A 17,364-nucleotide genomic window follows, 5' to 3' on the forward strand; every position below is an offset into this window, starting at 1 on the left:
AAGGACTTGCTACTCTTCAGAGAACACAAGTTCAGTTTCCAGTGCCCACACTGAGCAGCTCACAACCCCCTATCTTTCCAGGTACATGGTTCTGATACCCCCTTTTGGCCTCCACAGGAACCCATGTGACATATGAACATATGTGACATACATGCACACATACACTTTTACAATTACTTAAATTATATGTCCTAAATATTCAGAGCATGGATACTTGAGGGTGAGAGACATTAAAATCACTTTGGACACACACCCATTCTCTGGCATACACAATACACAACACACACACACATACACACACAGCACTCTCCTGCTACAAAACTAGGGCTTTTTGCGGATGGGATGTATTCCCAAAGCCCCCTAAGATGTGGCTACCCAGCACTGCTCCCAGAGATGCTCCCCCTGTTTAGAAGCCATCCCACCTGGAGACAGCGAGCATGTGGGCTTGCCAAATCTAGGCTCAGGGTAAGTCTGTTCTGAGCACTGGTGAGGCACCTCAGAGCAGCAGGCATAAGGGGGGTCCAGGCCACGTGTGGCCCACCAAACAGGGGACCAGAAGAGGGCGTCAGTGTTGAGTCACCACGTGGATTTTAGGAACTGAAAGAGGGTCCTCGGCAAGATCTTAGCTACCTCTCCAGCCTGACCAGCTATGTATAAGAGATACTTTCTAAAACAAAGATTTAGATGAGCAGGAGAGAGAATAAGAGGCCGGGGAGAGAGTGATGGGCAACTTCCAGTCAAAGCAGAGCTCAGGCGGCAGCTGTCACATCAAGTAAAACAGACCTTCCAGAACAAAGCTTTACCCCAACCAGCATTGGCAGTACACACCAAGGCAGGCTCCTGCACACAGAGCTGCAGCACTTTTCAACTTGTGGTGACTTTATGTCGCTGTCGTAGACACCATGACCCAAGGCAGCTTAAGGAAGGAAGAGTTTATTTGGGTTTGAGGTTTTAGAGGGAGAGTCCATCATGACGAGAAAGTATGTCAGCAAAGAACAAGGGTGAGAAATCACATTTTCAACCACAACATGAACCAGAAAGAGACCTGGCAGTGGCATGAGGCTATGAGAGCTCAGAGCCCTCCCCCAGTGATGTAATTCCTTCAGTAAGGCGGCCCTTCCCCCATGACCTTCCAAACAGCACCACCAACTGGGCACTGCGTGTTCAAACACATAAGCCTATGGGGGTGGGGAGGTAGTTCTCATTCATTCCTTGGGCAGCTGGAGCAGTAGGGAGTGTGATAGGATCTCAGCTGAGGTTCCTCAGTGGCCCCTGGTCCTTCCACAGGGAAGAGCCTCTTCACTGTAGCCACAGACCTGGCTGTCAACCTATCATTCTGCTTATTTCATTGTCATGGCTATGGCCAAGGTCTTCCGTAAGTCAGCACAGCTACTCAGCTTCAAGACTGCCATGGTCATGTCACACCCAGGCAAAACAGCTATGCTACTGTGACAGATTGAGGACACTTCTAAGTCAGCAGGGACATGAGAAATTTAAATAACACAGTTAATAAGTGCACACAGTCTTTATAGTGCAAAAGACAATGTGCTTTAAAATGGATGGCATGCTGGGCTAAAAACATGTCTCCAGAACTCTGAGAGCCTTGGCAATTCCCAGGCCAGGTCCTGTGAGCGCAGAGGGAAAACGAGAAAAACACTGATGGGAATTCAAGGAAAACAGCCCCAACCCAGGGTTCAAACGTCACAGCAGAAATTAGAACTTGCTTATCCTAGAAGGTAGTGAAGAATGCTGCACACTGCATACCGGGGCTGGAGAGAGGGGTTCCGAGCCCTGGATGATCTTCCTGAGAACCCAGGTTCAATTCCCACAGTCACACAGTGGCTCACACAGTCTCTAGTGCAAGTTCCAGGACCGATAGATAACTCCTGCATTCCACAGACACTGCACACATGGGAAACACACAAATAAATAAATAAATAAAAAGAATAAAAATTATTTTAAATAGAATACTATGTGTCAAAACTTAAGAAATGAAGCTAAAACAATATGTACACAAGAAAACTTAAAGTGCTAAACAATTATTTTGGAAAAACTGAAAATGTGTGAACTTATCTAAAAATATGCAAGAGAAAAGCAGGCTAATGCAAAGCCATGAACATAAATAATAAAGAATGAGGAAGAAAACACACCAGAGGACACAAAAAAGTGTTCACAGGGGAGAAATTAAATTTCCATATTTTGGAACTATTGGTCACAGATAAAAAGAGGCACACAGCAAATTAGAACTATTAGAGACAAGTTGTGTGGCAGAGGCAGGAGAATGGACACAAGTTCAAGGCCAGCTAGAGCTACATGTGGAGGGATACCTTGTCTCAAAAAACACGTACCAAGGGCTGGAGAGATGCTGTGCTGCTCTTACAGGTGACCTGATTTGGGCTCCCAGCAACCACCTGTAACTCCAGGTCCAGGAAATTCCCCTCTTTCGTCTTCTCAGGCACCTTCACCTGAAGTGCACAAATACACGTGTATAAACACACATGCACACCTTTAATAAAAAACTAAATCAATTAAATCCTCCCAACTTAGAAAGTAAACATACTTCCATAAGCATCCGTAAATTAGTGGTTAGTAGGAGAATATGCTACAAATACAAAGAACCTGTATTTCCTATATTTAAAATTTTAAATGAATTGACAAATTCCTAGGAAAGTGCCTTCCAACGCAGTACTAGAAGATATGCATAGTCCTGAATTGAAGCCCTAATTTAGCACCTTCTTCCCAGTGAAACACTAGCCTCAGAAATTGTCACCCATTAAATTCTATAAAACATCCAACAAAAGATAGTTAGAATTGTAAAAGTCTGTTTGGCTGCAATAGTTAGACATGCCAATCTGAGAGGACTTAAAGTCACCTCCGAGACACCTACGAGCATGTTTGTGACGGTTCTTTCAGAGATTAACTGAGGAGAAACAGCTCACCTTCGAAGTGGGTGACGTCATCCAAGGAGCAACCCAGATACAGAGGTCCAAGAAAAAGGCAGTGTTGCCTGCCCATCCACCCTCACTTCTTCCTGAGGAGTACGTCAGTTCTCATCACTGCCACCGCTTCTGCCACAGCCACAGCCACCTCCACAGGCCACGACCACCCACCCTCTGCTGGCATCAGACTCCAGCTTCTTTGACCTTCCAAGGCAGGCTCAATGCCAGTGACTCTCCATGGAGAACCAGGTCTTCAGTGCCAGACTAGAACAGTTGAGGCATCCAGCTTTGTGGACTGAGCAGCTACCAGATTCTCAGCCTCTTCTGAGTGTAGGTGGATTACCTAGACTGTATTGTGTGAGGCAGTCTCATAAATTTTATTACACACAAATACAGAGTTATAAATATAGGTTTTTACATTTCATTACTTCTGTTCCTGTAAAGAGCCTTGCTGTTGGAGTTGCTGACTTGACACATACTAGAGTCACCTGAGAAGGAGCCTCAATTTGGGGACTGTCTAGATCATACTGGCCTGTGGGCCTCTGTGGGGGACTGTCTTCATTGTTAACGTATGTAGGAGGGCCCAGCCCACTGCGGGAAGCACCATTCCCTAGACAGGTTCTGCTGAGCTGTATACAAAAGCTAGCTAAGTACAATACTATTAGCAAGCCATGGGTTTCTACTGTGGTTCCTTCAGTTCCTGTTGGGTGTAATGCAGCTCAGAACAGCTGGTAGTTCTGCCTTCAAGCTCCGGTTCCAGTGTTCAGTTCCTTCCCCCAACAATGGACTGTGACCTGGAATTGTAAGCCAAATAAATCTTTTCCTTTCCTAAGTTCCTTTTGGTCATGGAGCTTGTCACAGCAGCATAATGAAACTAGAGGACTTGCCTAACCCATCAGATATCAGACAGCAAGGAACACCCCAGAGTCCACTGGAAAGGACAGTGTAGCCTGACACTCACCCTAACAAGGGCAGAACAAGAAATAAAAGTCGTGTCCAATCTCACTCAGCCAATCAACACTAACAATGTGGAACATTCCATGTCCAAATTCACTTATAAAACACAAGGCCGGCTTAACATGAGGAAATAATGTTACTGACAGCATTAATAAGCTAAGGGAGGGACTCAGGAGAGCATCCTTTATAGGCTCTCAAAGTGTTTAATGAAAGTCCACAGACAGACTCTTGCCTATAGCCAGAGCTTCATCTGTGGCCATCCACCCATCCTTCCCAAGAGGAGAAAAAAGACCCTGAAAATGCTCCACAAGAATCATGCCTGGCTGACATACCAGCCCAGAAACAGCTGTGGGGTATTCCAGGGCCTGGCAAGGAAGCCATGGCTGGAGGAGCCCTGATGCTGGCAAGAAGAAAGTACAGAGCATGAGCTGGCTGTCTGCTGGCCTTCCTCCTCAAAGCAGGTGGACACTGTGCACAGGGAGCTCGAGAAAAGACAGTGAGAGGCTGTTTTAAGCATCATTTAAAAAAAAGTCTCAACAATGTGAGAAAATAAAAATTGGAGCGTTGGGAAAATGGCTTAGTAAATAAAGTAACTGTCGAACAAGCGTGGAAACTTGCCTGCACATGAAAGCCAGGCCTGGTGGTGTGTGACTGTAATCCCAGTGATGGGAGGGTGCAAACAAGAGTCCTGCAGCCCCCAGGCTCGTCTCTCAGAATTGGTGAGCAAAAAGTTCAGTGAGAAAAACTGTCTCAAAAAAAAAAAAATGTCGGAAGGGATCGAGAGATTATTCAATGGTTAAGCGCACTTGCTGCTCTTGCAGAGGACCTGGGTCCCCAGCACCTGCTTCGAGGCTTGGGACTGTCTATGGGGTTTCTGTTACTCTCTTCTAGCATGTTGTCACACACAAGTGGCGTATGTGCATTCACGCAAGCAGAGCAAAATGATAAGAATACAAAATGAAAATAGGTCTTCAAAAAGTAAGCAAGAACCGAGTGGTGGCACACGCCTGTAGCCCCAGCACTCAGGGAGACAGGGGCAGGTGGATCTCTGTGTGTTCAAGGCCAGCCTGGCTTACAAAAGGAGTCCAGGACAGCCAGGGCTACACAGAGAAACCCAGTCTCAAAACGAACAAACAAACAAACAAACAAACAAAAAGAGTAAATAAAAGTAAATGAGAAGTTAAGGAAGACACCCTACCCTCTGGCCATGTGATCATGTGCGCTTGTGCATACTACACAGGAGGAAGGAGAACGGAAGGAAGCAGGGAGGGAGAGAGGGAAGAAGTGAACACAAGCGGAGTTCAGGGTACACTAAGGAAAGCTCCAGGGAATGCTTGAAGAAGACACCCAGGACTAAGGAGGGAGGCAGCCGCAAGCCGGATCTTTGGATAGCAAACCCCGGTTGTGGAGGCAGAGCGCCCATCACTAGATGGGACCCTTCTGCTGTTACTGGGAAGGTCTGCAAGGGGCTTTAACACAGTGCTGCCTTCAGGAACACAGCCCCGGCCAGAGCCTCAACACATGTCATCCACAAGGTCTGGCACTGAGTCAAATATTACCAGTCAACCTGAGAGACAGATCAAGAGGAAACAAAATGAACAACAGAAAGAGGCCTGTGGGAACTTCCTATATTAAAGTCATCGGATGTAGTATTTTAGGGTTTTGTCAGTGTGACAAAAAAAACCTGGGATAAACGATTCAACAGAAGAAAAGATCTATTGTTGTTCATGTCTTCTGAGGTTTCAGGCCACGGTCACTGGGCTTTGGAGCTTCTGGGCCCATGCACAATGAATTGGTATGTTGTGGGAGGAAGCCGCTCACTTTATAGTAGCCAGGAAGAATTGTGGAGGAGGAAGGGAAGAGAAGAGAGGCTGGATCCTTCTAAGGCATGCCCACTGGGAATGATGTCCTCCAATTAGGCCCCACCTTCTAGTTTTCAATACCTGTCAATAATGCCATCAAGGAAGAACTTGAGCCCTCATAAGACAATCACTTCCCAAAGGCTCCACTTCCAACTTTTGCCCTGGAAACCAAGCCTTCAACACCCAAGCCTTTCAGGCTATATTTCCTATCCAAACTGTACCATGTGGACATTTAAGTAGTTCTGATAAAGATAATCAAGAAGAGAGGTGAAACTGATGAGCAATTTGAGAATAGGGATATGTTATAGGTTTGGGTTTTCCTCCCTGCTCCAAGCTCCCATGAGACTTCACATATTTTACAAATACCTAGGTCATATAGCGAGACTCTTCTCTGACTAACTCATAACTTAAAATAACCCATTTTACAAATCTACATTTTGCCACATGGTTGGTTACCTGTGCTCAGGTATCATGCCTCCATTCTCCTTACATCCTGTTAGTTGAATCCCCCATAACTGGCTCCATCCCAAAATCCCTTCTGCCTGCTGGATGTTCCACCTTCTATTTCCTGCCTCATCTATAGTCCATAGTTGTTTTTGACAAGTGTTACATCTGTACAATAAACAAGAGATTTCTTTTATAAGACTATATATATACTCAGGTTGACAATCTATTAGTATAGGAAGCTAAAATAATTTAAGAGTGAGCACAAAAGTAGAATAGGCACAGCCAAGAAAAGAACTGATGATTTTGGAAGATACACTGAGTGAATCGCAGGTTGTAACATGAATTCTAAATCAGGCTTGGCTGCATAGACAGATCTGTCGAAAGAAAGAAAGAAAGAAAGAAAGAAAGAAAGAAAGAAGGAAGGAAGGAAGGAAGGAAGGAAGGAAGGAAGGAAGGAAGGAAGGAAGGAAGGAAGGAAGGAAAGGAAGGAAGGAAGGAAGGAAGGAAGGAAGGAAGGAAGGAAGGAAGGAAGGAAGGAAGGAAGAATTAAAAGAAGGTGGTAAGATTGCAGACAAAGCACTGTCACTCAACACAGTACAGGAAGCTCTAGAAGGTCATAATCAAGAAAAAGAAAAGACACACAGATGTAAATGTCTTTTTGTCTTTATAGGAAACCAGACTTCAGGAATCTAAACTTAAACAAGGCTAGAAAAGTCATACAAGGTCAACCACAAAACCTAAGTGCATTTGTATGTGTGAAAACCTAAGTCACAAGTACAATTCCATTTACAAAACAAGTGAAATAATTAGGCATAGACTTAGCAAAATATGTAAAGGGTTAATACAAAGCTGGCTCTAAAAGCAGTTATGAGCCACCATGTGGGTGCTGGGATTCAAACCTGAGTTCTCTGGAAGAACAGCAAGTGCTCTTAACCACTGAGCCATCTCTCCAGAACTCCAGCCAGATTTGGTGAATATGACAGGTTTATTCCATGGTGCATATAGAAGGGCATGGGTAATGGAAATACAGATATTGAACCCTACCCTACCATGTTGAAGACTAAAGTGAAGAGCATGACACAGATTGACAGCCGGAGCGAGAACTGGGGCCCGCCAAACCATCACGCCCAGCTGGCAACTAAGGAGCCCACAGGAGCGACTTCTGTACGGAAGAAGGCTACTCCTCATAGAGGAAGCCGCACACCTTCATTCTGTATGCATGCTGTGCCCTGTGCGCACAGGCGCATTCGTGAGCACACACACACACATATACACATAAGTTTTTTTTTTAATGCATGTAACGTTTTAAAGGTCTGACTTTGATCTTGAATTCACATCTTTGTCCCCAAAAGTGAACTCACCAAAAAGATCATGCACTTAAGTGTAAAGCATGAAATTATAAAACATTCAGGGAAAAAAATAATGTATGAGGTTATCCTCTAGCCCTTGGGCAATTTCCCAGCTGATGCTAAGAGCATGGGAAAAGGAAAACTGATAAAACAGCCTTAATCGCAATTAAAATGGTTACACTCTGAACAATATTTTATCCAATCAGCATTTGGTCAGACACCTGGCACATTCCATGAGGCTAAATGAATAAAAATAAATCTGTTGTTCTTGAAAAAACAGAACTAATGCTCCATCTCACTTAGATAAAAAAAAAAAAAAATGCCAATGATGTTTTTTTCAATTTTTATGTATGATTATTTTAAAAAGCCATTTACAAAGTAAACACAGAGAGAAACTTAATGAATTTGTGGGAGACAGGCTTCAAAGCATTACAAAGAAAAGGGCCGATAATTAACCTGGGGGTATCAAAAGCGTCTCTCAAGCTCAGAGATGTACTCAGGTCTTTTTTACCACGTCCACTCACTGTGGACATCAGAGAAAGATGCTGTAGGCTCACCATGATGTGCAGATGGTCTAACTGGCTTTCCATGGGGGCTAGAGATGGCTCAGTGGTTAAAAGCACTGGCTGATCCTGCAGAGGGCCATGGTTCAGTTGCTAGCATCCACATGGTAGTTCATAACCATTCGTGTCTCCAGTTCCAGGAGATCTGATACCCTCTTCTAGCCCTGGTGGGCACCAAGCATGGACATGGTACACATACATTAAAAACAAACAAACAAACAAACAAAAACAACAAAGAACATTCAAGGAAATTACTAGATTTCACAAGAAATTGTAGGATAGTTGTTACACACAAAACACATAAACAGAAAGCAATTTCTTGAGAAGTGTAGTGGTTCATGTCTTTAATCCCAGCACTCGGGAGGCAGAGGCAGGTGGATTTTTGTGAGTTCAAGGCCATCCTGGTCTACATAGTGAGTTCCAAGACAGCCAGGGCCACGCGGTGAGGGCTTGTCTCAAAAACTAATAAACAACAAAGAGAAGCAATTGCTTTTTAATACACTAACCGAAATTAAATAAAGACAGAAAATGAAATTTTTAATGAATATGGCTAAGAATAGAACAGAGAGTGTATACAGGGGGAAATACAGGAAAATTATGCCCTGAGTATTTATGAAGACAGTAATAAAGGGTATTTGCTGCTGTGTGGAGAAATGGAGAGATTGTTCGCAACATGCAAGCCACACTCAGCAGATGTCTCAGGCTCCCCACTCACATCGAGGCCTGTGTAGTTTCCTCATAAACTCAGTAATAGCACTTCGGTACTTTAGGTATGATTGGAGCCTGACAATCTCAGCAAAGACCAAGAAGTGCGAGGATTGTCTAAGAATCTCTAAAAAGCACCCCGGGGCCTTCACAGTTACTGGAGACCCAGAGGATACCCTGGTCGGCTCCACACCTGAAAATTCTAGCCAGCAAACAGGGTGAGAGAAAGAGGAACGTAACGGTCGCTACTCAGTCAGTGCGACTGGGTATGTAGAAAAGGAGAAATTCTAAACTGCTTGCATTCTAAGAGATTGCCGAGTAGCGGCCAAAGGCAACAAGCAAAGCTAATTGGTTTTCTATATAGTAGCAACAAATACTCGGGAAGCCTTTTAAATACCATTTAAATAGCACCAACTACTTAAGAAAAAAGTCACTACAAGAATGCCTTGGAGCACTTCACTCAATGCCACAGAGCATTGCTGAGGGAAACTGAGGACCTGGATAGGCGGGGGTCAGTCACCATCGGTAGATGGGAAGACCTGGCATTGCAAATATATCCGTGCTTAAGGGTTGGAGTCCCCAGTGCCACAAAAATGAAATAAATCTATATATTTTTCCCCAAACTGATCTGCTTCCTGTCACAACATGCTTCATAAAATTTAACTAACAGATTCTGAATTACATAAGGAGATGGAAAGAGTCAAAAAGACACCAGGATCCTACAGATGTGAACAGAGCTGGGATTCTGCTACCTGAAATAGAAATGTGTTAGGGGTCATGATGAGCTGATGGGGCCTAGGCTCAGGAGCAGATAGGCCAGCCCAGGGATCCCAGAAAGCACATGCACACACACACTCATGCTCTCAGACACACACACACACTCACACTCACACTTTTACGCATGCACGCACACGTTCATCTTCTTTGAGATACTCACCCACACATGCATATGTACACACGCACACTTAAGCTCGGATGCACACACATTTTCACACAGGCACTGTATTCATCATTTTCCTTGTTACTATCACGAAATGCCGAAGAAGCAGCTTCAGAGCAGAAGGGCCGATCGTGCTCACAGTTTGAGAGACACAGTCCACCGCGCTGGGACGCACAGTGGCTGGAGCGTGAAGCAGTTGGCCACAGCACATCTGCAGTCAGGAAATGCAGAGCAGATGGGAAATGGAAGAGGGCTCCACCCCTTCAAGATGCCTGCTCCCCACCACCGTGGCCCACTTCCTCCAGTGAGGCTCCACCTCCTAAAGGTTCCTCGGCATTCCAAAATAGTGCCAGTTTCTGGGGACCAGGTGTTCAAACATATGGACCTGAGGAGGTGTTTCACAATGCACACACACAGCACACACCTGCACACACAGCAAGTCTCTCTCTCTCTCACACACACACACACACAAAGTAGTCAAATTTGCAACAACATTCTACCACTCAGTAGAGGAAAAGTCTTTTTCAATACAATGACACCATGTTGGCTGACCGCCCCTTCTTCATACCCATACACAGAGATTAAAAACACAAAAATTTCTAGAAGAAAGTAAAAATGGCATCACGGCCTTTCTCTAGCTTAGGCTATGACACACACACACACACACACACACACACACACACACACACACACAAAAGCAAAAGCCACAAGGTCAAAGCTTGATATATGGGACTTTGGTCATATTAAGAACTTTCATTTGATAGAGGAAGACATTTCTTAACACAAACCCTGAAGGACTGGCTTTATAGCACATAATGAATCCCATAAGTCAATAAGAAAAGTGTCAGTAGCTGAAGACTTTAGTGGGTAGGAGACCAAACAGACACTCATCAACAGGAAACATACCTGTGGTCCGTGCACATACAAGGGTGCTCAGCATATCAGTCTAGGAAATGCAAGCTCAAGGCCAGGGAGGTATCCCTACCCAGCGACCAGAAAGGCTGAAACTAAGCAAATAACAGTAAATGCTACAAAAGTTCGGAAGCCACTTATCAGGGTGTCTAACTTTAGGGATTCTCTGAATCACACTGCCATCAATAAAGTTCACACTTGAGAATCACACATCAAGTTACCAAAAAAAAAAATTTTTCACAAAAAATCTTTATAATGATTAAATGTAAATTAATGATGTTGTGTTGGATTTCATCCATATGTGGCCCACAAGCCATGAAGTGGACACACCTCAACTTTCATGTTCTGCTGCTAGAGTGAAATAACAGTAGCAATAATAATAATGACACAGAGAAAAATTCTGGAGAACTCTTCGACACGCTCCAGAATCCAGCAATTCTACTTACCCAGCAGAATAGTGGGGCCACAGGAAGATGAGCAGGAAACCATATGCATACAAATGCATACTATATGTATGAAACGTACCAACAACCTGCAAAGCAAACAAAGTATAGCATTTGATCAGACAACAGAAAACTACACATTTGTGAAAAATACCTATAAAAAATCTCATAATGTGATGTTGAGCAGCAGTGTACATGACTGTATGCTTCTACTTACATAAAACTTATAAATCTGTTGTCACCTGACAGTTCAGCTTGGACAGAACCATCCCTTAAAAGACACAAGCTAGCCAAACTCCCACACAAAGAAAAGACAATCTAAACAGGACTGTGTCTAGTAAAACCTGGAGTCAGTAACAATTCTCTGAGGGGGGAAAAAAAGGCATTAGGCCCTGAGGGGTTTTCTGGTGAATCCTTCCAAACATAGAAAGAAAATATTGCACCAGCCCTCCACATGCTCTTCCAGAAAACAACACAAGTGTGCAAATATCACTGTGTTCATTCTGGGGCCAGCTGCCTTGATGTGATCAATCCTGACTGTCCACATGGCAGTGTTTTAAACCACTGTGGAAACATGTCCCTGAGCATGTCTGCAGGGGATTTTCTGAATCGTGTTAACTGAGATAGGAAGATCCACCATAGCTGTGGGCAATGCACTGGAATAAGGAGGAAGCACGCTTGAGCAAGCCTTCATCCTTCTCTGCTTCCTCACTTCTCTGCAATGTGATTGAAGGCCTCGCCCTCCTGCTGCCGTGCCTTCCCCTCTGTGACAGGCTGAACAATCCAGCTGTAAGACAAAATATACCCTTCCTTCCTTCCTCAAGCTGCTTCTGCTCAGTTTTAGATACAGCAGTAAGACAAAACAGAAAATACACATGGTGAATTTCATCCATCGGCTTACCTGGACACTAACGGGAAAGAGACTTCAACAAAGTTCCCAGATACTTCCTAGCATTAGGGAAGTTTGGGAAACTGACCTAAGCCAGCCTGTTCTCACTCCTGTGTCTGAACCCCACTCACTCAGCCCAGACTAGGCAGGGTCCTTGCAGGGCCTAGTGAACAAGTATGCATGCAACAGAAGTAACTCTTCCTGGATGGAGAAACTGTGAGCCATGGATGGGGAGACTATGAAACATGATACTCCACCCAGCTTACCTGTAGACCATCCTTTCTGTCCAAACACCTGCTAGGTGTGGTTGACAGCCAAGCTCATTCTAACATGTATATAAAAAAGAAAATGACTTTTTTTTGAGTCAGGGTTTCTCTGTGTAGTCCTGGCTGTCTTAGAACTCTCTTTGTAGACCAGGCTGGCCTCAAACTCACAGAGATCCACCTGCCTCTGCCTCTGCCTCTGCCTCTGCCTCCTGAGGGCTGGGATTAAAGGTATGCGACACTGCACCTGGCTGAAAAAGACTTTTTTAAAAACTACAAAGAACCATAATAAGCTCAAGTGATTCTGAAAAAGAGTAAAATAAAAGGAATCATTTTCTCCACTAAGATTCACTCAGAGCTATAGTCATCAAGAGAGCATGGTGTGGCCTGTGGGGAATAAGTGTACCTCTGTATGAATGAGCATTTATGGCATGATTATGGCTGTGTCAAGGGCCCCAAAACCTCAGGCCTAAGGGACTAGCAAGGCCTTCCCCTGATCTGATACTGATATTGACAGTGTGTGCAGAAAATAGCAACCACAGCTTCCTCCTGCAGGATGACTGCAGTCTGAGACTGTCCATAGACCCCTAGTGAGATTATCCAACCCTCCTCCTTCAGCTATACATAATAAAGGGCCGTGTTCCTGGACTGTGGGTGTGTTTCTGTCAGAGCCCTCTCTGTGTGTCTGTCCTTTCTTCATTCTCTATTGTACCAGTCATGTCAACCCCAAAGTAGTGCAGGTCTCGGCAATAAACAAACAGAGAGATGCACAGGTCACTGGGACAGAACAGAGCCCAGAATGTGAGCTGCATAAACAATACTTCAAAAGCAATTTGAGGGGATGAGGAGGTGGCTCTGCATAAGGAAAGTTGGGGGTTCTTTAAAAACTCAGTTATGTTATGTAAATATGATAATTGTCTATGCAGGGTGTGATCATTGACAGCTGGTAACAGCCTGCCTCCTGTGAGACAGAGAAGGGAGTGGTCCAGGGAGAGAGCCCAGAAAGAGAGAGACCAGAGATGGACAGTGTGGTGGCTTGGAGAAAGACAGAGACCCCAAAAAGAACCCTTCAACCCTAAACAGTCTGGAGAAGTAAAGGGGTCTGCATCTCCTCTCCCCAGTAACCTCTCTCCTATCTAGGCTTTAAGGAACCCCAATAAAATAGCATTTAAAAATGAGCCCTACAGCTCTGTTAGGGAAGTGCTTGCTTTAAAAGTGTGAGGACCCACGTCTGATCCCTAGGACAACCTAAAAAGCAAGATGTGGCTGTCAACACCTGTACTCCATGACTAGGGAGGCAGACCCAGGATCCCCAGAGCTTGCTGGACCACAGTCTTGACAAACCTGTGAGTGGCAGGTTCAGTGAGAGACCTTGCCTCAAAAAAGTAAGGTAGGCAATCATTAAAGGGAGCCATGTGACGACAGCAGTCGGCCAAGTCACACAGAAAGAGAGACAGACAGAGGGAGAGAGAGACAGGTGGACAGACAGACAGAAACAGAGACAGAGCAAGAAAGAGAGAGCAACAGGGAGAATAAAGAGACAAAGACAGAGAGAAGAGAGACAGAAAGAGAACAGTTCAAAGCAGAAAGCACATTGTAATAATTACTGTGGGAGAAACTGGTCTCCCACAGGCACCACAGTGACCATGTTAAGTATAAAATGTAAATTATAAGACTTTTAGAAGAATAAAAAACTAAGAGAAATTTTCAGGTCCTAGTTCAGAGCTTTTAGATTCATTTTTCATAGGAAAAAAATTGTCATTTGACCCTTCTTCAGTCATCCTTTATCTTATTTGCTGAGACAGGGTCTCTCGATAGAGCAGGAGGTCACTGATTCAGCTATACTGGCTGCCAGCGAACCCCAGGCTTCCTCCTGCCTCTGCTTCTCCAGGTCTGGAATTTCAGGCATGGGCCACTCCAGCTGACTTTTTGCATAGGGATTGAAACTCAGGTCCTTGCACAACAAACAGCCCACCAGTGTGGTGGTCTGAATAGGAATGGCCCCCATGGAGGGTTGAAAGCTTGGCCCATAGGGAGTGGCACTGTTAGAAAATGTGGCCTTGTTGAAGTAGGTGTGGCCTTGTTGGAGGAAGTGTGTCACCGTGGGGGTGGGCTTGGAGGTCTCCTATACTCAAGCTACACCCAGTGCAGTGCACACTCTCCTTCTGCTGCCTGAGGATCAAGGTGCAGAACTCTCAGCTACTTCTCCAACACCATGTCAACAACCTGCATGCTGCCATGCCCCCCACCGTGATGGCAATGGACTAAACCTCTGAAACTTTAAACAGCCCCAATCAAATGTTTCCCTTATAAGAACTGTCATGTCCGTGGGGTCTCTTCACAGCAATGGAAACTCTAAGACAGCCAGCTAAGCCATCCTCCCAGCCTGACAAACCACATATTTGACAAAGGACAAGTACCTATAATACAGAAAGAATTCTCAAACCTCAAATTAAAAATCAATGTAATTATAAAACGGGCAAGAGGCAGTTGCAAAGGAGATGGGCAGATGATCTGTAGACCCGTGAAAAGATCACCAGTGCCAATGGCAATGACCAATGCCGTCAGGGAAGCACAGATTAAACCACAGTGAGCTAGCCCAGAGTGCCCCTCAAAGCAAATAAAATGAAAATTAAAGACCTAACAGAATGCTGTCGAGGGTGCAGAGAAATTGCACACTCGGAGCCGGCTGAAAGAAGGTGAAGGCTATAACCACTCTGAGAAGCAGGCTGGCAGCTTTTTGTAAAACAAAACCCACAACAATATTTCTCGGCAATTGGACTCTTGGGCATTTATCCCAGAGACACGAAAACATGTTCACTCAAAACTTAAACAAAAATGTTCCCAGCAGCTTCAGGTGTCACGTCTCCAAACAGGAACCAAGCGCCCTTCACCAGACAAGCAAAGAACAGCCCCACGCTGGAAAACTGCAGCACCGGAAGGAACCACAGATGAGCACGCGGCACGAATCCCACAGGAACAGGACGGCGTGGCACGGGATTCTGAAGGGCATGGCTGCAAGTTTCCTTTTATAGACCACCCCAGAAGTACAAGCCACAGAGAGCCGGTGGAGAAGAGGAGGCCAGAGCCAAGCAGAGCTGGGACTGGAGAGAAATGGATGTGGTGGCCAGAAAGGTTCCTGCACCAGAGGTCACGTGTAGACAGATGCCCTGCAAGATGTTACAGATATCGGCACCGTGGCTGTGGTATCCATTCCAGTTCTAGAACTAGCCCCCGCTGACACAGTGCACGGATCTCTGATCATTCCTTCTAGCTACACACAGATCTAAATTGATGGACGTCATCTACCCCGGCGGCCTCCAGCACCACAGCCTCCGTGCCCAGCCCCGTGTGGTTCCTGCAGCGAGGGGAGGCAGGAGCCGCATGCGGTTACTGCTCTTGCGATAGAAGCATCACTGAAAGCAGGGAGGGTGGTTATGAAAGCGCCGGGGCCCTGCGTGTGTGTGTGTGTGTGTGTGTGTGTGTGTTCTGTCAGTTTCATTGCTAATATAAATTTTCGTGGCTGTGACAGACACAGAGCCGTTCGGGCAGAGAGAGAAAATGAGCGCCTGGCCTGGCCTTTTCTTGCCGATGGAGTTAAATGCTCTCTGGGGCTGCCTGAGGCAGGAAGAAGAGCAAGCTTCCGGGTGGGGTCAGCTTGACTGTGATTCGGCTCGCTTCCTTTCCAGCTGGCCTGACACACCCTGCCTCCTCGAAGTGTGGGGAGGGACTCTGCACATTCCCAATGCTAGCGACTAAAGGGTGAGAAGGGCTGGGAAGGCTGCGGTTGCAGCGACTTTGAGAGGCCAAGCACAGGCCACTTCTTATCTGCAAGAAGGGCGACCATGTGGAATCGTGCTGGCTGGAGGGAGGTGGCAATGGCTGAAGTTAGGTCCTGTGCTGCCTGTGCACTGGGTATTTCCACACATGAGCTGTAGGGTCTGCTAGGTCCACTGGGAAAGTTCAGAGCCTGTTGCAGAGCTGGGAGACAGAAGACAGCGCTGCAGCTTCAGCAATGCTCTGCAGCCCCTCAAAAAACAGCGCAGGATTCCCATGTGGTCCAGGAAAAGGAGCATGTGTCCACACTACAGCCCAGTGTCCACAGAGGCCACCTTCACCGGAGCCCACGGGAGCGGGGAGGTGGCCCAGGCACCTTTGCCCCTCCTGCAGAGGGCTGGGTCAGTTCCCAGCACCCACATTAGGTGGCTCACAACCATCCACCACTTGGCACCAGGTGCACAGATGCCCTCTTTTGTCTCTGTGGGCACCTGCCCGCACGTAGTGCACTTCAGACAGGCAGGCAAACACACACATGAACACAATTTCAAGTAACCATAATTTCCAGGCGAAGGAACACAGCCATGTCTTCCCACAGGAGGAGACTTAAGCAAAGGCAGCCTCCATACCCAGGAGGGTAACGTGCAGGCGGCACCACACACACGCACACACACACTCATGCACACAGACACACAGACAAATACCTACACTCACATACACACACACTCATGCACATAGACATACAGACACACACACACACAAACACACACACAGGAAGGCTCCTGCCTTCCCCAGTTGTGCTGAGCCAAAGAAATCAGACCTCAAAGGCCATTCACTCGGTGTGGGCAAAATGCTTCGAAAGAGGAAAGCCACGGGAGCGAGTATGTTAGTGGCTTCTTAGGGACTCGGATGGTGATCGCTAAGAGGCATGGAAGCTGTGTGTGTGTTTCTGTCTCTCACAGCATCTGTCCACGTCACTCTGGTTGCCCTGGAATTCACTGTGAAGCCCACGCTTTGTCAATCTTTCTGCCTCAGCTTCACAAGAACTGGGATCACAAGTGTGCACTAACACTCCTGCCTCGTGGGCAGCATGAGTGCAGATCAGGAGACCAGGGCATAGCCTGCCTCAGGTCAGGGACCGAGCCTCACACCTGACTGGTCCAGGAACAGCCAAGAAGGAGAAATCGTTTGTGTGTGTGTGTGTGTGTGTGTGTGTGTGTGTGTGCGCTTGTGGTGTATGTGTGTGAATGTTTGTGTATATATGTGTGTGAGCATGGGTGTGTGCTTATGTGTATGTTTGTGGACATGTGTGTTTGTG

The 17,364-nt window shown here is 46.0% G+C and overlaps 1 long non-coding RNA gene across 1 annotated transcript in view; it reads right to left on the bottom strand.

Annotated features, from left to right (window-relative positions):
- Positions 1–917: 917 nt before the first annotated feature.
- The window catches only part of LOC132655860 (uncharacterized), a 94,871-nt gene continuing 78,424 nt past the window's right edge, over positions 918–17,364 (bottom strand). Inside the window, exons 5-9 of the long non-coding RNA XR_009593760.1 lie at positions 11,121–11,206; positions 10,669–10,769; positions 2,940–3,733; positions 2,349–2,465; positions 918–1,902 (exon numbers count right to left, since the gene is read on the bottom strand). This is a non-coding gene — a long non-coding RNA (uncharacterized LOC132655860). The remainder of the gene's footprint in view (positions 1,903–2,348; positions 2,466–2,939; positions 3,734–10,668; positions 10,770–11,120; positions 11,207–17,364) is intronic.

The sequence above is a fragment of the Meriones unguiculatus genome, chromosome 8 (assembly GCF_030254825.1).
Source record: "Meriones unguiculatus strain TT.TT164.6M chromosome 8, Bangor_MerUng_6.1, whole genome shotgun sequence".
In the NCBI taxonomy this organism is placed as follows: domain Eukaryota; kingdom Metazoa; phylum Chordata; class Mammalia; order Rodentia; family Muridae; genus Meriones; species Meriones unguiculatus.